The 20880-nt window shown below is 44.7% G+C and overlaps 2 protein-coding genes and 1 long non-coding RNA gene across 27 annotated transcripts in view; 2 read left to right on the top strand and 1 right to left on the bottom strand.

The window, feature by feature from the left end:
* Positions 1 to 14865, top strand: part of SETDB2 (SET domain bifurcated histone lysine methyltransferase 2) — an 88761-nt gene extending 73896 nt beyond the window's left edge. For 7 of the 11 annotated variants that reach the window (XM_072993157.2, XM_072993165.2, XM_072992908.2 and 4 more), the window contains one exon: positions 11930 to 14865. The gene's annotated coding sequence lies outside the window, so the exon portion shown is untranslated. Of the gene's footprint in view, positions 1 to 800; positions 1554 to 11929 lie in introns of those variants that run through there. The other 4 variants (XM_078378290.1, XM_072992964.2, XM_072993010.2 and 1 more) reach the window with 4 other exon arrangements.
* LOC140705696 (uncharacterized) lies at positions 423 to 20829 on the bottom strand. The gene is made up of 3 exons (XR_012085171.2): positions 20502 to 20829; positions 2713 to 2829; positions 423 to 611 (listed from the first exon to the last, which is right to left on the bottom strand). It is a non-coding gene; the product is annotated as an uncharacterized LOC140705696 (long non-coding RNA).
* Positions 19309 to 20880, top strand: part of PHF11 (PHD finger protein 11) — a 47953-nt gene continuing 46381 nt past the window's right edge. For 9 of the 15 annotated variants that reach the window (XR_013537685.1, XR_013537684.1, XR_012085061.2 and 6 more), the window contains exon 1: positions 19309 to 19442. The gene's annotated coding sequence lies outside the window, so the exon portion shown is untranslated. Of the gene's footprint in view, positions 19443 to 19610; positions 19712 to 20880 lie in introns of those variants that run through there. The other 6 variants (XR_013537687.1, XR_013537686.1, XM_078378345.1 and 3 more) reach the window with 5 other exon arrangements.

The raw sequence follows: 20880 nt of genomic DNA, 5'->3' as shown, positions 1-20880 counted from the left end.
ATACCGTAGGAGTGAATCCCTGTGGTGAATTGCTGCAAGCTATGGAGTCTCTACTGTATGTATTTATTTATTTATTTATTTATTTATTTATTCATTCATTCATTCATTCATTCATTCATTCATTCATTCATTGATTTGATTTGATTTGATTTGATTTGATTTGATTTGATTTGATTTATACCCCACCCATCTGATCTTCCGACCACTCTGGGCGGTTGTATAGGTATTTGCTGTTGGGTGACAGCAAATGCCCATGCTAACCTCTCAGTTTGTGCCAATTTGTCACTAAGATTTATGCCAATTGTAATACACTGCCAAAAAAATGCAATAGGATTTTGGTCATTAATTTTCAAGTGAATAATAGCAAATGCAACTTGGTAGCTTAGCTCTGTGATTTATTTTTTCTTCTTTGTGGCCTCTGTGAATCACTCTTTGGGTGATCCACGCATGCGCAGAGTCTCATCGGAATATTCTAGAGCTTCTGCGATCAGAAAAAGACTTAGTACAAGCCCCTCCTCCCTAGTTTATGTACCTTAGTGCCAAGGCTGTCCCTTCAGTTTCTCTTGAACCGCTGCATTGAGAGCCTTGTTCATAGTTTGTGAGTCTTTTCTCTGGGGGAGAAAAGCAAGAAAAGCCATTATTAATTTTAATTTATTCCTTTACTGTTTGCTAACAGCTTCAGCCTTCAGGCCAGGGCTTCCCCCTGCCCCCTTTCCGCCCCCCTAACTTCAGTTCTTGGCCTCTTCAGGCCCATTTAAACATTGTGTGGCCTGTAATAATAAGATCCCTCTCCCCAACAGCCATGCTAAGTGCCTAGTTTGCCTTGGAGAGACTCATCAGACCTCTTCCTGGGTGGAGTTCCACCCAGTTGCCTTTCCAGGCTTAAACTTCGACTTTGGGAAGAATCCCTCCAGCCAGTGAAGCCTATGGCACAACCAATGTGCAAATCCATGCCACAGGCCAGAGCCATGGAAAAGGCTGTCTCCGAAGTGGCAAAGCAACATCAGTTGGCCACCCCTTCCTGTTCTGAAGAACAAGGAGGCCCTTTGACATTGACTTCAGACTTATCTCCCGCCTCCTTGTTTCAACAACAATCTCACCACCATCTTTGCCTGGCCTTAACTGACACCACATTACGATTTGCACCTAAGAAGCCTTGGCAACTGGACAAATATTCCTCGGCCTTGACTACTTTCTTGGCGGCAACAAGTTATTGCATCCCTCCGCAGCTGGATGATGTCGACCATTCGTCCCACTCAGCATCACCAGCGTCCATCTACTCCACAGTGATTCAGTGTGGTCCATCAGTGCCCTTACCAACTTGGTAGTCCCATCAACACTGACAGCAGGCTCCACCAGCTCCATATTGAATATGCTTCCACACTGATCTCATCTATGTCAAGGATCCTTGACACCAACTTCTTACCATGGAGGCACCTTCAATGTCAACAACTCACCATCAACAGACCTCTAGCTCCCAGTATGAAGGTGAGCCACTTTACAACTCCAGTGTTAATTGGCAGTCAATCAGATTGCCTCACGGTTCTGATCCCTCTGACCACGGCTCACATCCCCAAACACCATCGGTGCTCTTAACATCACCTGATTAAGACCTGGCAGATCTGGACCCACCGTCTCTGGCTGAGTACTTTCAGACCTATGCCCAGTCAATGGTTTGCGTGGCTAAGTCTTTCGAGCACCAGATTCATGGACCCACTGCAGAATCCTCGGACAATCACTATGATCCAATTTTTAAAGACACTACCACTCTGGTCCATATCTCTATGCTTCCTTCTCTTCTCAGCACAGCTAAATGCGCTGAAACAAAGCACATTTAGCTTTGGACAAAGCTAAATGGACCAAGCTGGCCTCCTCAGATACTATCTCCCAATGGATCAACAACCTCTATAGAAGTCATTATCCTGATGCTATTTTTCTACAGAAGCAGCCCACGTCTAACTCCATTTTTGTTGAAGCGTCTCAGTCTTGCTCTCAACATCAACAAAACCTGATTCCACCTAACAAGGACAGTCAACACATCGACTCCATGGGCCAATGGCTCTATTCCTCAGTTGCCTTTACAGTGCGAGTCGCTAACTATCAAGGGGCCATGGGCATGTATCAGCATTTCTTATGGGACAACTTGTTTGCCTTAATTGAAGCACTGCCTAATGCTAAGAGGATGCTGGCACAAACATTTCAGCAAGAAGGCCTCTCGGTGGTCAAACAACAAATGCTAGCGGCATGCCACACTGTTGATGCCACCTCTAAATCTATGGTGACTTCTGTCATGCTCTGCTGCTTCGCCTGACTCAGGACAGCAGGCCTCGCAGAAGACGCTTGTGTTCACATTGAAGACCTCCCCTTCAGTGTTTGACCTTTTCAGTGCTGAAACATGACATTCCTGAAAATGTACAAAAGAAGTGAATAGCTGCCAGATGCTGGGGAGTTCACCCTACATACCAACAGTGCCCAAAACACACACTGTTGTGTCATCCCTACACCTCCTATCAGAGGTTTCAACAAGAACCGCAGAGGCAAACAACTACTGTTCCTTATTACAAACAGCAATCTTTCTGTCCCAGGACTCGCTGACAAAGTACTATCAGTCACATGACTGCAAGCCCAAGCATGAGGTTTGACATCACACCAGCCGAGACCTTGCTACCACCTGCCAACCCCCACCTCCACCCACTCTATGGCAACACTTACCTGTGTAGAGGAACATTACCACAGATGCCGGAGTCCTCTCCATCATAGAGTTGGAGCACCACATAGAATTCCACCACCTTCCCCCAGTGTCTCGCCATCACACTTCCGTTGGTAACCCTGCAGGATGAAATACATTCCTTACTACTCAAGGAGACCATAGCACCTGTACCCCTACAGCACACAATCAAAAAAAAAATTCTCTCGCTATTTCACTGTCTCCAAAAAGGACAGGCATCCACCCAATCCTAGAACTCAGAAGTGGTTACATTACCACCACCAAATTTCACATGGGTCCATTCTTGAGTCCATTCTTCCACTACTTCAAAAGAAAAACTGGTTCGTGGTCATTGATTTACAGGATGCGTACTTCCACATTTCCATCAATCCAGCTCTTATGTCTTACCTTTGCTTCCAGCTAGGGTCTGGTTACCATGCAGGCTGGCCACAGTGCCTCGGATGTTTACCAAATGAGGTTTGCTGCCGCCGTGGCAGCATACCTCAGGTTACAGGGCATCCCAAGTCTTCCTTGATAACCTGGCCAACATGTCCTTGTTTTCAAGTTCTCCCTGAGCTTTTCATGAAGTCACACTGGCCTTTTTTTTTTTTTTTTTTTTTGGCTGTCTCCTAACTTTTTTTCTTGTTGAATTGTTTGTAGTTGTGCTTTAAGAATTTCTTTTTTTGAGAAGCTCCCACCCTTCTTGGACTTCTTTTCTTGTTAGGCTCTTGTGATTGGGTTCTTTAGAAAGAGTAGGCAGGCCAGGGGTTTCGGCGGGAAGAACTGATGGAGACGAAGCAACTGGTGCAAACAACGGTTGTTTATTATCTTTAACTTCAGAAATACCTAAACGAAACGGATCCATCATTTCCACCTCCGGCAACAGCTTATAACTCTTAACTCTAACATTTTCAACACTTCTCGTTTCCTTTACATTCTCTTCACTCCAGGGATAGAGCTGGTTACTTGGTTCTGCACCGGTGCACTTAGAACTACACAAACCGTCCCGCAACAAGGGTGCACCACTCGAGATCCCTCCAATCTGGAGAAATAGGGACTGGTACCACAAGGGATCTCCTTCTTCCCCAAACCCTGTGTAGGAGATGTTGGTTCCCATATCCATTTTCCACTTTGTTCACCAACCCCCTTTTTGCTCCGATCAGGTGGCTTTGTTAATAATCCTCCTCCCGTCATCAGATTAGGAAAGTCTTTTACCAGTTTTGCGATCCTATCTTTCTGCTCACCAGTCTCACCCGTCTGTACACTTCTCTCTTTCAACTCCTTTTTTCCCTCTCTCTTCTCCCTCCTCTTTTATATCTTCCCATTTCCACCCTCCTAACTCCTCCCTTGCCTGCCTCCCTTTTTCTTCCACCAGAAACACTTCCAGTGCTTTCGTAACCTCTGTTTCTTCATCGTCCAACTTTATCAACTCCCCCACTGCACAATCTTCATGTTCTTTCTGTGGTTCTCTTGTGGAGGACGGCACACTTTTGTGCTCCTGTTCACACACCCCCCCCCGATGAGTGGGCCAGCCTCTCTTCAGAGCCTTTCACCTCGTCTCCCTGTTGGGAAAACTAGTCCGCATTAGCATGAGCACTGCCTTTCCAATACTTTATAGTAAAAGTAAACAGTTGCAAATTTAAATACCACCTCGTCAAGCGAGGGTCTACATGTTTCATCCTGTTCAACCATTGTAAGGGTGCATGATCGGTAGCCAATGTAAAAGGAGCACCTAACAAATAATACCTTAAAGTTTGTATTGTCCACTTTATTGCAAATGCTTCTTTTTCTATAGTGAAGTATTTTTGCTCCCTCGGACTCAACTTCTTACTGAGGTACATCACCGGAAATTCCGTCCCATCTTTCAACTGTGAAAGTAAAGCCCCTGCTCCTCTGTCTGATGCATCAGTTTGCACGATGAAGGGCACCTCAAAATCAGGGGCATACTTACTTGGTAATTCTGCTAGAATATTTTTCAGTTTTTCAAAAGCCTTATTCTCAGCAACACCCCGTAACACTTTATTCATTTTTCTCTTTCTGGTTAAGTCACTAAGAGGGGCCACTATGTGGGCAAAATTAGGTATAAACTGTCTGCAATACCCCGCCAACCCCAAAAACTGTTGTACTTCTTTCTTAGTTTGGGGTTGGGGCCATGTCTCCTTTGTCTGATACTGGTTGTATTTTCCCTTGAGTAACATGGAACCCTAAGAATTGTACTCCCTTTTGAGCAATCTTACATTTTGTGGGATTTACTTTGAGTTTGGCCTTCTGTAACTCTTGCAATACCTTTGTCAGGTGTTGCAAATGCTCCTCCCAGCTATTACTGTAAATGAGAATGTCATCTATGTACGCCCCTGCAAAATTCTTTACTGGTTCAAGTACTTTATCCAATAATCTTTGAAACGTAGCAGCCGCCCCATGTAAACCAAACAGCATTCGGGAAAAATGGAAAAGGCCTTTGGGTGTCACAAAAGCAGTTTTTCTTTATCTTCCTGTCTCAATGGTATCTGCCAATAACCTTTCGTGAAATCTAGCGGGGTCAGATACTCGCCCGTCCTAATCTGTCTAGCAAGTCATCTATTTTAGGCATAGGATAAGCATCAAACTTGGAGACCTCGTTCAACTTCCTATAATCTATGCATAATCTTATACTACCATCTGGCTTTGGTACTATACTACTCCATGGACTCTGAGATGGTTCTATTACTCCTAATTTTAACATGTCATCTATCTCTTTGTTTATAGTCTCCCTCAAATGTCTGGGCCAATTTTGGCTTCCTGATCTAACTATCACCTGTGGTTGTGTATTAATAGCATGTTCTACCAAGTTAGTGTTTCCAGGTGAACCTGCAAAGACTTCCTGATATTGTGGTTCTAATTCTCTCAATGGTTGTTTCTGATCTTCTTCCAGTTCTGTACTCAGTTCAACCGGTTTACCTTCCCAGATAATCACTAGCTTCTGGTCTGAACTCTTCATCTCTTACTTGCCCCCATAATGCTTCTCTCTCTTTCCATTCTTTCAATAATATGAAAGATCCCCCTTTTCTTTGTCTTGTCGGGCATCAGAATTTCATAGTCTACCACTCCAATTTTCCTCAACACTTCATAAGGAACTTGCCAGGTGGCAAACAATTTAGCTGATGCAGCTGGCATCAATAAGAGCACTTTTTGCCCTGGCTCGAATTGTCTGACCTTCACTTTAGCATCATATCTTCTTTTTTGTCCTTCTTGCACTTTGAGTAAATTCTCCCTAGCTATACCTGCTACACTTTGTAAGTGTTCCCTCATTTCTAGGACATATTTCACTATAATCTGGGCATCATCCTTTCCACTCTCCCACTTTTCTTTCACTAGATCCAAGATGCCCCTGGGATTCCACTCATACATCATCTCAAAAGGAGTGAAACCTGTGGCACTTCTCTAACTATAAACATTAGTGGAGCTACTAGCAAATGCCATCTCTTCGGTTTTTCCATTACCAATTTCCTAAGCATCCCCTTTAAAGACTTGTTAAACCTTTCCACAAGCCCGTTGGTTTGGGGATGATATACTGCAGTATGCAAAGGTTTTACTTGTAACAACCGCCACATCTCTTTCAAGGTTTGACTCATGAAGTTTGTACCTTGATCCGTCAGGACCTCCTTTGGAAAACCTAGCCTGGTAAAAACTTGTAGTAATTCCCTAGCCAACACCTTGACGGTAGTAGAATGAATAGTAATACACTCAGGGTAACGGGTCGCATAGTCTATAATTACTAATATGTGGGTATGTCCTCCAGCTGATCTTAACAACGGCCCTACAATATCTATCCCTATCCTCTTAAAGGGCTGGTCTATCAGAGGCATAGGGATTAAAGCCGCTTCTGGTTTCGGTTTTAACTGGGTCTTTTGGCATTCTGGGCAGGTCTGACAATATTCTTCTATTTCTTTATCTAAGTTTGGCCACCAAAATCTACGTTTGATGTGCGACCTCATCTTATCTTGGGCTAGATGATCAGACATTGGGACGTCATGGGCAAGATGTTAAACTTTTCGCCTCCATTTCAGAGGAACGGCTAAAGCCCTTTCCCCTAGTTCGTCAACAAAATACAACAATCCTTCATCCAATATCATACCCTTATTTCCTTTCCCCATCGTCCCCACCTCTTTTGCTGCCTTGATGTGTTCTTGCAGCGTCGGGTCATCTTGCTGCCACGCTCGCGTTTGTTCTCTAGAAGTCTCCTGTAAAAAATCATCTATGTCTTCAGATTGTGCACACTCCCCTTGCAAACCTTCTCGGTTGTTGGACAACATTTTATCTCCCGCCCAGTCTCTGCCCAATAACATTTCTCTCGAGAGTCCCGGTACTATCCCCACCTTCATCCTTTTGGATTCTTCTCCTACTTTCACATTTGCCCATGTGGTTCTATATGCTTTAGTGTCTCCATGAATACACCTCACTACAAACCCTTCATCCAACCCTTCTGTCTTTAAGTCTTGTATCAAAGTCTTTCCGCACCCCGTTTCAATTAAAGCTTTCTTCTTTTCTCCGTTTACCCATGCAACCACCTCTCAACCTGTCTGGTCCCCTCCTTTAACCGATTTAGAATTATTCATGCCTCCTACCCATAAACAATCAGTCCCTGGGCAATCCTGACTTAAATGCCCCGGGGGTCCCACATCCGTAGCACACAAGCCCCCCATAAACGCGATCATCCACCGTGTTGGGTCTCACTTGTCGTAGACCCATAGGCTCAAAAGAGCGACCGCGTGGTCGAGCTGCTCCTGGAGTCTCCATACTCTTCCGAAATCCACCACCAAGTGCTGGAGCCACCGCCTTCTCACGCAGATGACCACGTTCCCCAACAGAGGCGGGGCTCTCTTTCCCGGTCTCTTCTTACATGCAATAATCTTCCACTAGGTGAATTGCCTCCAATTGCTTCGGGTTATTCTTCTGTACCCAACCCTTGATATTCCCGCTCAGCATAGTCACCAGTTGTTCCAAAATAATCATTTCTCATATTTGCTCTTTGGTTTTCTCCTCTGGTTTGATCCACCTTGTCAAATTAGCTCGCATGCGTTGCACTAAAGTCCATGGGTGTACTCCTGCCTTTAACTTCAGCTCTCTAAATCTTTTCCTATGTACCTCCTTGGTTAAGTTAAATGTTCTGAGAATAGCTGTTTTTACCACGTCGTATTGGGCCGCTTCATTAGGGCTCAGAGTATCTACCACTTCTTGCAATAAGCCAGTTAAATAGGGTACTAGAATCAATGTCCATAGTTCCTTTGGCCAACCCGCGGATACTGCCACTCTCTCAAATGTATGTAAATACGCTTCGGGATCATCACTGGCACTCATCTTTTGAATTCTTATGGGCATGGGTCCCGCTACTAAGCCATTCTTAATAAGTAGATTATTTTTAATTCCTTTACAGTGGGCCCTCGACTTACGAACTTAATCCGTTCTGGGAGGACGGTCGTAGCTCGGAAAGTTCGTAAGACGACCTACCATTTCCCATTGAAATGCATGGGAACTGAATTAATCCGTTCCAGCATTTAAAAAAAAATACAAAAATAAAAATAAAAAGAGCAAGTCCCACGTTGGGACTGCAAACACACACACACAAACCACAGAAACATAACCCCCCAGTCCAAACCCACCCTCCAAAACCCACATAGAAAAGTTTTTTAAAAAGGACTTACCAGTCCGAAGCCTCCCGGCTTCCGCATGGCCGGGGGCGAGTGGCCAGGCGCCCGGCCTGCTCTAGCTGCCCATCGTCCGCTGGTTCCGCGCCGCCGGGGGCAGGCGGCCAGGCACCCGGCCTGCTGTAGCTGCCCAGCGCTCCGCTGCCTTTGGAGATTTCAAAGGGCTTCCTCCGATGTCGGGGAAAGCCCTTTGAAACCTCTGAAGGCACCAATTGTGGCGGCGAGGACCCCCAGGGAGGTCTCCCATGGTGACATGCAAACCCTGGGGGCCCCCCCTGGGGGTCCCCACCACCGCAGTGGGCAGCTTCGGAGCTCTCTGAAGCCAAAAAGGCAGGGAGAAAATGTGGGAAGTTCGAACTTCCTGTGCTTTCTCCCTGCCTTTTTGGCTTCAGAAGCAAGCCGGCGGGCCAGGGAGGAATCAGCTCCCTCATTCCACCTGACGGTGAGCCCCCTTCGCGCCGGCTGAGCTCAGCCCAGTTGGTTGAAAGGAGGGAGCCGATTTCTCCTTGCCCGGCTGGCTTGCTTCTTGTTGGAAAAGCAAGCCACGTGGCCAGGAGAAAATCGGCTCCCTCCTTGCAACCGATGCAGAGTCCGCTTCGCGTCCAGCCCGGCGCCAAGCGGACTCTGCATCAGGTGCAAGGAGGGAGCCGATTTCCTCCTGGCCACGCGGCTTGCTTTTCCAAACAAGAAGCAAGCCGCGCGGCTGGGGGGAAATCGGCTGCCCGGCTTGTTTCCGAAGACAAAAAGGCAGGGAGAAAGCACGGAAAGTTTGAATTTCCCGCCCTTCCTGCCTTTTGGGTTCGTAACCTGATCCACGTTCGCAAGTAGGGCGATGAGATCGGGTTCGTAACCCGAAAAGTTCGCATGTAGGGCCATTCGTAAGTCGAGGGCCCACTGTATCTTCATCAGTCTCTTGTCTCATCATCTCTCTAGTTAACATCATCTGCTGCTCTGTTAAATTCTCTATCATCTGTTCTTGCCTCTCTATAGTCCTCATCATTCTGGTTATCTCTTCCTGGCCTTCCCATTGGCCCGCCCCACGTTGGGCGCCACTGTGATTGGGTTCTTTAGAAAGAGTAGGCAGGCCAGGGGTTTCGGCGGGAAGAACCGATGGAGACGAAGCAACTGGTGCAAACAACGGTTGTTTATTATCTTTAACTTCAGAAATACCTAAACGAAACGGATCCATCATTTCCACCTCCGGCAACAGCTTATAACTCTTAACTCTAACATTTTCAACACTTCTCGTTTCCTTTACATTCTCTTCACTCCAGGGATAGAGCTGGTTACTTGGTTCTGCACCGGTGCACTTAGAACTACACAAACCGTCCCGCAACAAGGGTGCACCACTTGAGATCCCTCCAATCTGGAGAGATAGGGACTGGTACCACAAGGGATCTCCTTCTTCCCCAAACCCTGTGTAGATGTTGGTTCCCATATCCATTTTCCACTTTGTTCACCAACCCCCTTTTTGCTCCGATCAGGTGGCGTTGTTGATAATCCTCCTCCCGTCATCAGATTAGGAGCAAGATATCTTTTGGAAATTTCCAATTTAACCCATTACCTATGATACTATTTGTTGAGTGTATCTCCTATTTTACGTTTACTCTGATCATCGCTTGGCTTGTACCTATGTTTTGTTGTTGTCCGTTTATATGCCAATAAAGGTTTCAAAATCGAAATCAATCAGATTAGGAAAGTCTTTTACCAGTTTTGCGATCCTATCTCTCTGCTCACCAGTCTCACCCGTCTGTACACTTCTCTCTTTCAACTCCTTTTTTCCCTCTCTCTTTTCCCTCCTCTTTTATATCTTCCCATCTCCACCCTCCTAACTCCTCCCTTGCCTGCCTCCCTTTTTCTTCTGCCAGAAACACTTCCACTGCTTTCTTAACTCCTGTTCCTTCATCGTCCAACTTTATCAACTCCCCCACTGCACAATCTTCATGTTCTTTCTCTGGTTCTCTTGTGGAGGACGGCACACTTTTGTGCTCCTGTTCACAGCTCTCCTGCGTTGGGACCTTACTCATCCTTGTTCTGAGATTATTAAAACTGGCTTTTTTAAAATCCAGCATACGTGTGTGGCTGCACTCTGCTTTGGTTTCCTCTGAAAATCAGAATTCCAGAATTCTAATAGAACATAGTCACTGTTGCCCTTACTGCCACTTCTTCCATCAAGTAATCTCTACTGGTTAGAACTGAGTCAAGGATAGCTAGTAATCTAGTGTCTCACTCCACGTTTTGTAGGAGAAAATTATCAGCCACACCAGCCCGGAATTTCTTGGAAGGACCATATTTAGCAGAATTTGCCTTCCAACATATATCCGGATAAATGAAATCTCCCATCACTACTACATTGTGCCTCTTTGACATCCTTGGAATTTGTTTTTCAAAAGTTTCATCCGCTTCCTCTCCTTGATTAGGCAGCTGTTAGTAGACTCCAGCTACCATGTTCCTTTTGTTTTTTGCCCCAACAAAATGTCAGACAGGCTCTGGCTTTTTTTGTAGCCCGCACACAGCCTTTTTGGCATCTTCCTCAACTGTTTATCAGTTACCAGCCCCCATCAAAGGAGCTCCAAGTCACCTCCCAGTGTATCTCCAAGTGGGTCAACTCTGCTGTCCAGCTTGCCCATATTCCAGTGCCACAGCCCCTTCGCCCACACTCTACCAGGGTATTGACATTATCTATGGCTTTCCTCCAAGGGATCCCTCTCCAGGAGATTTATGTGTCTGACATCTGATCACAGCTTTTATCTTTATCAATCACTACCAGCTAGATGTTCAACAGAAGTCTGATGCCCCTTTTGGACATGCTATACTTTCTTCTACCTTGGCATTACACCCTCCTCCAGCTATGCCAGCTTTTTATTCACATAGAGTTTTATTCACAGAGGCCTCATTTGCAGCGGCAGTTGACTTAACTGAAGTGCCAAGGTACATATACTAGAGGGAGGGGCTTGTGTTATTGTTTCTTTTTCTGATCGCAGAAGCTCTAGAATATTCTGGCAAGGCTCTGTGCATGTGTGGATCACTTAGATTATGAATCACAGAGGACCATTCAAAGAACTAGAATTACGGTTAGGTAAGCTGTCCTCCTTCTCAGAGATCAGTTTTTATACATGGAGGGTTAGGTTAGCACTGGTATTATTAGAAGCATGTTTATCATGTGGTACATATGTCACTTGACAGTAATTGGATCATCTGTCCATCTGAACTGATTGAAGTTATTTTGCAAAAGAAGCAATCCTGTGACATATCACATATCTTTTCAGCAATGTGTCATAGGTGCATTTACCCAATGTAAATGTATACTTGGTGCACCTGTACATTTAAGAATTCTTTAAATTGCTCTATCTAGACTTCCAGTTGTCAAACCTGAAGTTCTCCAGAACAATGGCATTCCGGTTTCAGGGGCAATAGTCTGAGGCCTTTTACAGGGACAGGGTGAAGGGTGTAATTCTGTTCTTTAATTTCTCAGCAGTCTTTGACACTTGGATCAGACAATACATTGCTACTCTTTTTCTGCCCCTTTTATTACTAGAGCCACAAGACTTACCTGGATTTACCATGATTTCCAAGTAGCAGAGAAGAGAATGGAAACAAAATGCAAGGGAGATAGGGAAAGTTACAGAATATTGAATGCCGACTTCCAAAGAATAGCAAGGAGAGACAAGAGGGCCTTCTTAAATGAACAATGCAAAGATATAGAGGAAAATAACAGAAAGGGAAAAACCAAAGATGTGTTCAAGAAAATTGGAGATATTAAAGGAATATTTTTTGCAAAAATGGACATGATAAAGGCCAAAATTGTAGGGACCTTACAGAAGCAGAAGACATCAAGAAGAGGTGGCAAGAATACACAGTAGAATTATACCAGAAAGGTCTGGATGTCCCGGACAATCCAGATAGTGTGGTTGCTGACCCTGAGTTGCTGATCTGATAGTGTGGTTGCTGACTTGATCCTGGATGGCAAAGTCAAGTGGGCCCTAGAAAGCATGGCTAACAAGGCCAGTGGAGGTGATGGGATTCCAGTTGAACTATTTAAAATCTTAAAAGATGATGCTGTTCAGGTGCTACACTCAATATGCCAGCAAGTTTGGAAAACTCAGCAGTGGCCAGAGAATTGGACAAGATCAGTCTACATCCCAATCCCAAAGAAGGGCAGTGCCAAAGAATGCTCCAGCTACCATACAATTGCACTCATTTCACACGCTAGCAAGGTTATACTCAAAATTGTACTTCAGCAGTATGTGGACCAAGAACTCCCAGAAGTAGAAGCTGGATCTCAAAGGGGCAGAGGAACTAGAGACCAAATTGCTAACATGTGCTGGATTATGGAGAAAGCCAGAGAGTTCCAGAAAAAACATCTACTTCTGTTTCATTGACTATGCAAAAGCCTTTGATGGTATGGACCAGAGCAAACTATGGCAAATCCTTAAAGAAATGGGAGTACCTGACCACCTTATCTATCTCTTGAGAAATCTATATGTGGGACAGGAAGCAACAGTTAGAATTGGATATGGAACAACTGATTGTTTCAAATTTGGGAAAGGAGTACAACAAGGCTGTATATTGTCTCCCTGCTTATTCAACTTATATGGAGAATACATCATGCAAAAGGCAGGACTGGAGGAATCCCAAGCCAGAATTATGATTGCCAGAAGAAATATCAACAACTTCAGATATGCAGATGATACCACTCTGAAGGCAGAAAGTGAGAAGGAATTAAAGAACCTCTTAATGAGGGTGAAAGAGGAGAGCACAAAAAATGGTCTGAAGCTCAACATCAAAAAAACTAAGATCATGGCCACTGGCCCCATCACCTCCTGGCAAATAGAAGGGGAAGATATGGAGGCAGTGTCAGAGTTAACCTTCTTGGGCTCCATGATCACTGCAGATGGTGACAGCAGTCACAAAATTAGAAGACGCCTGCTTCTTGGAAGGAAAGTGATGACAAATCTTAAAAAGCAGGATCATCACCTTGCCAACAAAGGTCCGCATAGTCCAAGCTATGGTGTTTCCAGTAGTGATGTATGGCAGTGAGAGCTGGACCATAAAGAAGGCTGACTACCGAAGAATTGATGCTTTTGAATTATGGTGCTGAAGGAGACTCTTGAGAGTCCTCTGGACTGCAAGGAGAACAAACCTATCAATTCTAAAGGAAATCAAGCCTGAGTGCTCACTGGAAGGACAGATCCTGAAGCCGAGGCTCCAATACTTTGGCCATCTGATGAGAAGAGAAGACTCACTGGAAAAGTCCCTGATGTTGGAAAAGTGTGAAGGCAAGAGGAGAAGGGGACAGCAGAGGATGAGATGGTTGGACAGTGTCATCGAAGCTACTAAAATGAATTTGACCCAACTCTGGGAGGCAGTGGAAGACAGGAGGGCCTGGCGTGCTCTGGTCCATGGGGTCACGAAGAGTCGGACACGACTAAACGACTAAACAACAATAACCATGATTTCCAAGGATTCATGGGTCAGAGTTAGCAGTGAGACAATGAGTCTGTGTTCTATGTATGGTTTATTTATACACCACAGACATGCATGGCATGGAGGAAGGAATCAAGCAAACAACTGCTGGGTTGAAGCACTCTCATTGCTTTTTCAGCAACATTCAGCAAGCCTCAAGACTAAAAGAGGCCCCGAGGTGGATTTCCCTTTACTAATTAGCATGATTGTGGTTGTCTTGCAGGTTCAGGAAATTGTGCTGTGTTTTGGCAGATGAACAAGCTGGATTTAGATCTGGTAGATCTACACAGGACCATGCCCTTATTCTAAGGCACCTAGTAGATAAGTACACCAAGAAACCCCGAGGGTCCCTATTTGCCACTTTTATTGATCTTAGATCGGCTTTTAATCTAATTTCACGAGATAGGCTCTGGAGTAAGTTAGAGTCTTCCACAATATATCGACGCCTTCTGCTGCTTATGTATAAGCTGCATGAAAATACAACGCTCAGAATTAGATGCAACAAGGAAGGACACTTGTCTGATAAAGTTCCAACCTATAATGGTGTGAAGCAAGGGTGTATATTAGCTCCATTGTTATTTAATTTCTATATCAACTCAATGGTAGCAGCACTCAGCCATCCAGAGTTCCATCCCCTCAAACTAGCCAATCGACATATATCACTTCTGTTATACGCAGATGATGCAGTCCTAATTTCACAGATACCAATAAGACTTAAGAGAGCTTTATATGCTCTCGCACAATACTGTAAAGAAGAAATGCTACAGATAAATTACTCGAAGACCAAAGTTTTAGTGTTCGCTCAGAGGCCCAGGATCTATAAGTGGTTAATAGATGAGCATGAGATTGAACAAATTAAGGCCTATAAATATTTGGGCGTTGTTTTCCAATATAAAGGAAACCACAAGGCCCATGTTAACAACGTGGTACAAGCAGCACAAAAATCTAGCCTTACTATACTAAAATTCTTCTATTCTAAGGGAGGCCAGTACATTCCAGCTGCACTAAGATTGTTTCAGGCCAAATCCCTTAGTCAGCTCTTGTATGGGGCACAATTGGGCCCCTATTCTTCGTTTATCCAGTTAGAAGTAGTTCAGTCCAAATTTGTGAGGGCTATATTACAAGTTCCAAGAGGGGTATCTAATGCAGCCCTCAGGCTTGAAGTGGGCTACCTGAAGGTTGAAGCCAGAGCTTGGCTGGCTATTTTTAACTTTTGGCTAAAACTAACCTTTCAACCAATTGGACTGACTTCACTGGTATTACAGGATAACCATCAGTCACCTTGGAAGACAGCAATATACTATAAAATCAACAGATACGACTATTCAGTAGAAAGTATCCAACAAATGGGATACGTTAAGGCCAAGAGTAATCTTAGGCAGCGTATTATTGAGACAGAAAGGCAGCAGGATCTTGCTATTATCAGAAATAGGTTTACAGTTGACAACACATTGCTCCCACTGAAACCAGCAAAATATCTCTACTTACCCCTAACACCTAAACAACACGAAGCTCTTACTTTGGCCCGCTTCAATGCACTTCCGTCAGCAGTCCAGGAAGGGAAGTATAACAACAACCCCTACACTAAGCTTTTATGCCCCTGTAACTCTGGTGAGATTGAATCTTATCTCCCATGTATTACTACATTGTGCTTTTTATTCTGACATTCGAGAAGTCCATGTTAACCCTTACATAAGGGCATTTCCTGGACGATCAGAGGCACATTACACACTGCTTTTGCTGACAGGGCGATGCCCTGACAGATATACTGGGCTAAATTCAGATATGCTGACAAAAGTAGCTAAATTCTGTGCTGCTGCAATCAAAATCCATGAAGGAAAGGTTCCACCTAGAGCACAGCTATAGAATCTGTAAATTGGTGTATAAATTGGTAATGTTCACACGGGCTCTATGAGCAACAATTTTGGCATTCTATGTAAGCTGTAATAGCCCATAGATAAGGCCTATGAAAGGGAGTAGGAGATATTTAGTAAGATGTATGAATGTGGTTTTATATATATGTATATGGATGTTTTTAGTGCTTAGGTGTTTTAGTGTTTTTAATGTTTTTAGATTGTTTTTATGTCCCCAAATTTAAATAATATATCTTAATTTTGCTGGTCAATGACCGTAATAAAACATTTCTTTCTTCTGCTGTGGGAGAAAAGTTAGCACTTTAGGTGATCTGACACTTCCCTAGTGATAAATTATTTGTCCCCAAGGTGTCTGTTGTGGGAGGGGCAAGTTGAACAAGGAGGCAGAAAGGTAAAGGTAAAGAGAAGCTAAAATCAAATTCATTTTCTGCCACCCTACCCTACATTCGGAACAGCTTGCAATGATACGATAATGTAAGAAATGCAAAGAGACCATATCAATTTCAGGTCCCTGTTATTGCTGTATTTCCTCTGCTTCTGCCATCTAGCATCTTTACTCCTTTTATGCGCTTATGTGTTTTAAAGTGTGTGGATGCACCATAAGGATGCAGGTACACGGGTTATATTTTAAAGAAGAAAGAAGAAAAAAGGAAACTTTTCAGCTGTGAAGGGAGGCAAATCAAAGCAGCACAAAAAAAACAGTGGATTGGGAGGTGCACAAAAAGCTGTTGGAAGCAATGTTCCCTATAAAGTTGCGTAGCCCTGCTGCCCTGCATTGCTCCTGTTTGGTTCTCATTGCAGCTGAAACTTTGCACACACTGAGTGGAGTTTTTTTCTGGTGGAAAATGGAATGCTGTTCATTAATTCCATTGAGTTTTCCACCAGCACTGAGCAGAAACCCCACCCTGCGCATGTGGGGTTCCAGCTGTGACCAGAAGCAAATGGGTGGCAACACTGGCTGCAGGTACATGAGACCAATGCAGTGCTGCATAGCCATGAATTGTTTGGATACAATATATAAATATATACAACGGTGCCTTGCATAGCGACGATAACCTGTGCAGCAAAAATCGCTGCAAAGCGATTTCGTCACTATGCGATTTTTAAAAGCCCATAGGAATGCATTGAAATATGATGGGACAAAATCTTGGTTAGATCTGTGCTTGATGGGGAACAATGTTCCCTCTGAGCTGGTGGCTGTGCAGTGATGTATCAGGCACACAAACACAGAGCCAGTGTTTCTGCGCCTTTGGTTTTAGGCATGGCTAGAGCCGCATGTACGGAGGGGGGAGCGCTGACCAGTGGGGCTGAAAATTAGAGAGAACACTGATGGGAAATGTGACATTCACCTCCTTGAGGCACCTACGTTTTGTGCCCTCACAAAGGTTCCAGTCGTGTTTTCCTTTCACTGCTGCCAGTGGATTACCTCTATCCACAAAATAAATGCCATTTGATCAGACACTTGTATGGTGAGTGCAAACAAAACTTATTTATTGAAGTGAAGCCAATTTATTAATCACAAAAGTTCTTCAGATGTACATACTATTCTCTTGCCATATAATTTCCACCTTCTTTATCTATTTATCTTAACCAATCTCTAACTCTATCTCTTCTGACTCTATGACTCTCTCCTTCTGACTGACTGTTGACTAACTCCTTCTCTCAGGCTCCGCCTTTTAACCTCTCTCTCTCTGTCTCTCTCTCTCTCTCTCTCTCTCAACATTATTAGCATACAACATGAATAATACATGACTTATACCTAACAAACGGTGACCCACTACAGGGAACTTAAAGGAATACAATTTACCATTTGGAAAAGTCCTCTGTTGATTATGTGTCACTGTGATTTGGAGGTGGGTGCTTTGTTTTTTAGTGGCTCTTCTGTTTTCAGGATCAGCACAGCATGTAACAATGAATGAGTTGTATTTGCAATTACTGTATGTCAGAGAGAATTTCAGAAGATGCCGTACTATTTTGTCCCTAGTGTCATCTAACTATCTAAATGAAGATGTTGGGAGTGTTTATTAGAAGGATTGCCATTAATATACTGATGTCAGCTTAATCTCTGTGTCACTTCTGAATTGGAAGGGGCCATGCAAATCTTAGCTCAGTGTCTAGAGGTGTTTGTGAGTGGGGGTGGGGAGGATGTCATTAAATTGAAATTGAATCCTGGTAATACAAAGGTTGTTGGACAATTCTCCTTTTCTGGACAGAGCTACATTCCCTCTGAAGAAACCAGAATATAACATTGGGAAGGGTGTGCTTATGAAATCACTGTTTCAGTTGATGTGCTATTCCTAAACAGTGATACCTTGGCTCCAGTAACCCTAGCTTTGGTACTGTCATTTCTCCACTGTATGTGGGTCTGCCTTAGCTATAGCCCAGTGCTGCGGCTGGTACAAAAGGAAGCAGTGATATTTATTATTATGTAATTGGTCTAGCCACTGCCACATAAGAGCACTGCTGCTGAAGGAGTGGCACTGGCTATTAATTCGCTGCTGGGTCAGGCATAACACTTTGAATCAGGATACTGGAGAGATTCTCTTCATCTGCATAAATCTGCTCATCTGCTTTTAGTTATGCCACATCCTGCAGGTGTCTATCTGACAAAAACCAGGAAGGGGGCCCTCACTGTGATGGCAGTTACTCGGGGATACTGCATTCACAACTTAAATATGCACCAGCCTTGTTAAAATTTTGAAAATAACATTTTTATTTGCCTTGATGTTTCATCATTAATTATGCCTATTCGGTATTTAGCTTGCCCACTGATTAAGTACATAACTGCTCTGGTTTTAGCTCCGATTCATATTGCAGCATTTACTGTTGTATACTACCTGGTATAGAGGACAGATGCTGTGAACTTTTAAATAAAGAGAAAAGAAGCATAAACATGCTGCTGCTATGAATAAAATAAACCTTAACCAATATTCAGAGTATACTGTACAGTGTTTTTGCAACTTCATTTTTTTTTGCCGTAAATGTTTCATTATAAATTGACTTATTACTTATTGCTGTAAATTGTATTTACAGCAACTGCAGGCTATGTGGGCAGCAGGTTGTACACACCTGCATTAGATGGGTGAAGGGGCAATGGACTTACTTATTTGAAAAAATCCCATACCGCGTTTCTCCCCAAAAGGACCCTGGGTGGAATATGGTCGCTTTGGTTGCCTTCCCCCATCCTCGAATCACTTTTGGGGAATGAGGTGAGGGAATGCTTGTGTGAAAGAGACACGCCTGTGAGTAAACAGGACAACCCTAAATATACACGGATGCGAATTTATGTTAAACCGTATAAGGACAACCCAACAGAAATTAAAAACATTCAAGCAGTTTTCTTGGGGAGCCAACACTGGGCAAGGGCAACGGTGCCCCCCCCCAGGAGCAGGAGCGTCCCCTCACCATTGGGGGGGGGAATGAACGGCTTGGGCTCACGGGAGCTATAACGAAGCGACAGCCGGATAGCCTCCAGCCGCTGCCCGCTGCCTCAATGCCACTCCCCGTGGGATAAGGGCGGCTCTTCCCGGGTCAGAAACCCTGCCTGGCGCTTGGACTTCCTTACTCCGCGCGTTCCAGCGGGACAAACGGCAGGCGGAGCGTCTGTCCGCCGCTTCCCTACCACGCAGGCGCAGTAAGCACGGCGCGGGAGTTGCTCCTTGCTTGAGGAGCGGAGTCTGCGGCTGGCTAGGCGTCTGCTTCCAGTAAACGGTAGATAAACCGGGGCGGAGGGGAGGGGGAGGGGAAACGAACGCTTGAGCCTGTGCCTTAGGAGGCCATTTCCCGCTCCCGTGCCTGAGAGAGCAGTTCTTAAGAAACGAGTAAAAAGTGTGTGTGTTTGGGGCGGGGGGGGGTTGACGGTCGTAGTCGGGCGCGCAGAAGGGAAACCTCCTAGAAGGTCGGCCCATCGGCGTGCCCCGGCCTCCCCCCCCCCCCGCTTCCCTGCTTCTCACGGAGGAGAAACCTCGGACCGCTGCCCGGTTGGTGCTACCGCTGCTCTGCCCTTGTATGGGGCCGCGGCTGTTTGTCTGTAGGCGCGCCAATGTAGTGGAAGAGGGCTTCCGGCCGGCGAGCCCCGTCGCCATCTCCAGTCGCCGGAAGGCTGGGAAAGGTTTTTTAACTCTCGCGGGACGGTCGGGTCCTCAGTGGCCGAGGAGCCTGGGAGGCCTCTTGCTTGGTTTATGCTTTTGGGGGGGGGGGTGGTGGTCGGTGGCAGCTTAAGTTTTGAGGTGAACCCACCCGGGGGTGGGGGTGAGCAGGTCCGTGTCTGATCCTTACAAGAGCCAGGTATTTCCTTAAAGGGAGGAGAAAGGAGGGTTGCCCTTGGCTCCCAGTTCCACTGTGGCGCGAACGATAAAAAGCTGTGATTTTGTTTACCTGTTTTGTTTGGCTTAAAAAAACAACAGATCTGTGAGATGGGGAATGGCATTTGACTATACATCCCTGAAAATAAAGCCTGATGCCATCATACCTTAAACTGATTCATTAATCTGCAATTTGCCTCTTGGAACTTTAGTCTAACTGCAAGTTCTGTACCTTTAACTTATTATTTATTTATTTAAAATATTTTTAACTTGCCTTTCTCCTTAAAAAGGACCCAAGGTAGCTTACATCATTAAAAGACAATATTTAAATCTAAAAACAGTATTCAAATGCCACACTGAAAAACAGTAAACAGACGCAACACCAAGAATACATTCAGAACAGTAAGGTACAACAATCCATTTAAGAACCCCACTCAGGCAGCCAGTCATGAGGGATATAACTTACCTGAAGAGAAAGGCCTTCACTTGCTTGGGGGAAGATAGCAAAGATGAGTCCAGTCTTGTCTTCTGTGGGAGGGAGTTCCAAAATCTGGGCGCAGCAGCAGAGAAGGCCGTTTCACTTGTCCCCACCAAACAGACTTGAGAAGCTGGTAGGACTGAGAGAAAGGCCTCTTCTGTTGATCTTAACACTTGAGTAGGTTCATAAAAGCAGGAGACGTCCTTGAGATAGCTTGGGCCCAAACTATTTAGGGCTTTTAAGGTTAGAACAGCACATTGAATTGTACCCAGAAATAGATCAGCAGCCATTAGAGCTGCTGGGACAGGGGTTATGTGATCCATGTGACCAGGATGGTTTGAGAATTTTTTTCTCTCTTCTATAATAC

This window comes from Pogona vitticeps, chromosome 1, assembly GCF_051106095.1.
Source record: "Pogona vitticeps strain Pit_001003342236 chromosome 1, PviZW2.1, whole genome shotgun sequence".
Classification (NCBI taxonomy): Eukaryota; Metazoa; Chordata; class Lepidosauria; order Squamata; family Agamidae; genus Pogona; species Pogona vitticeps.
Note: the sequence above shows the minus strand (reverse complement) of the source record. Positions and strands in the feature narration are given on the sequence as shown.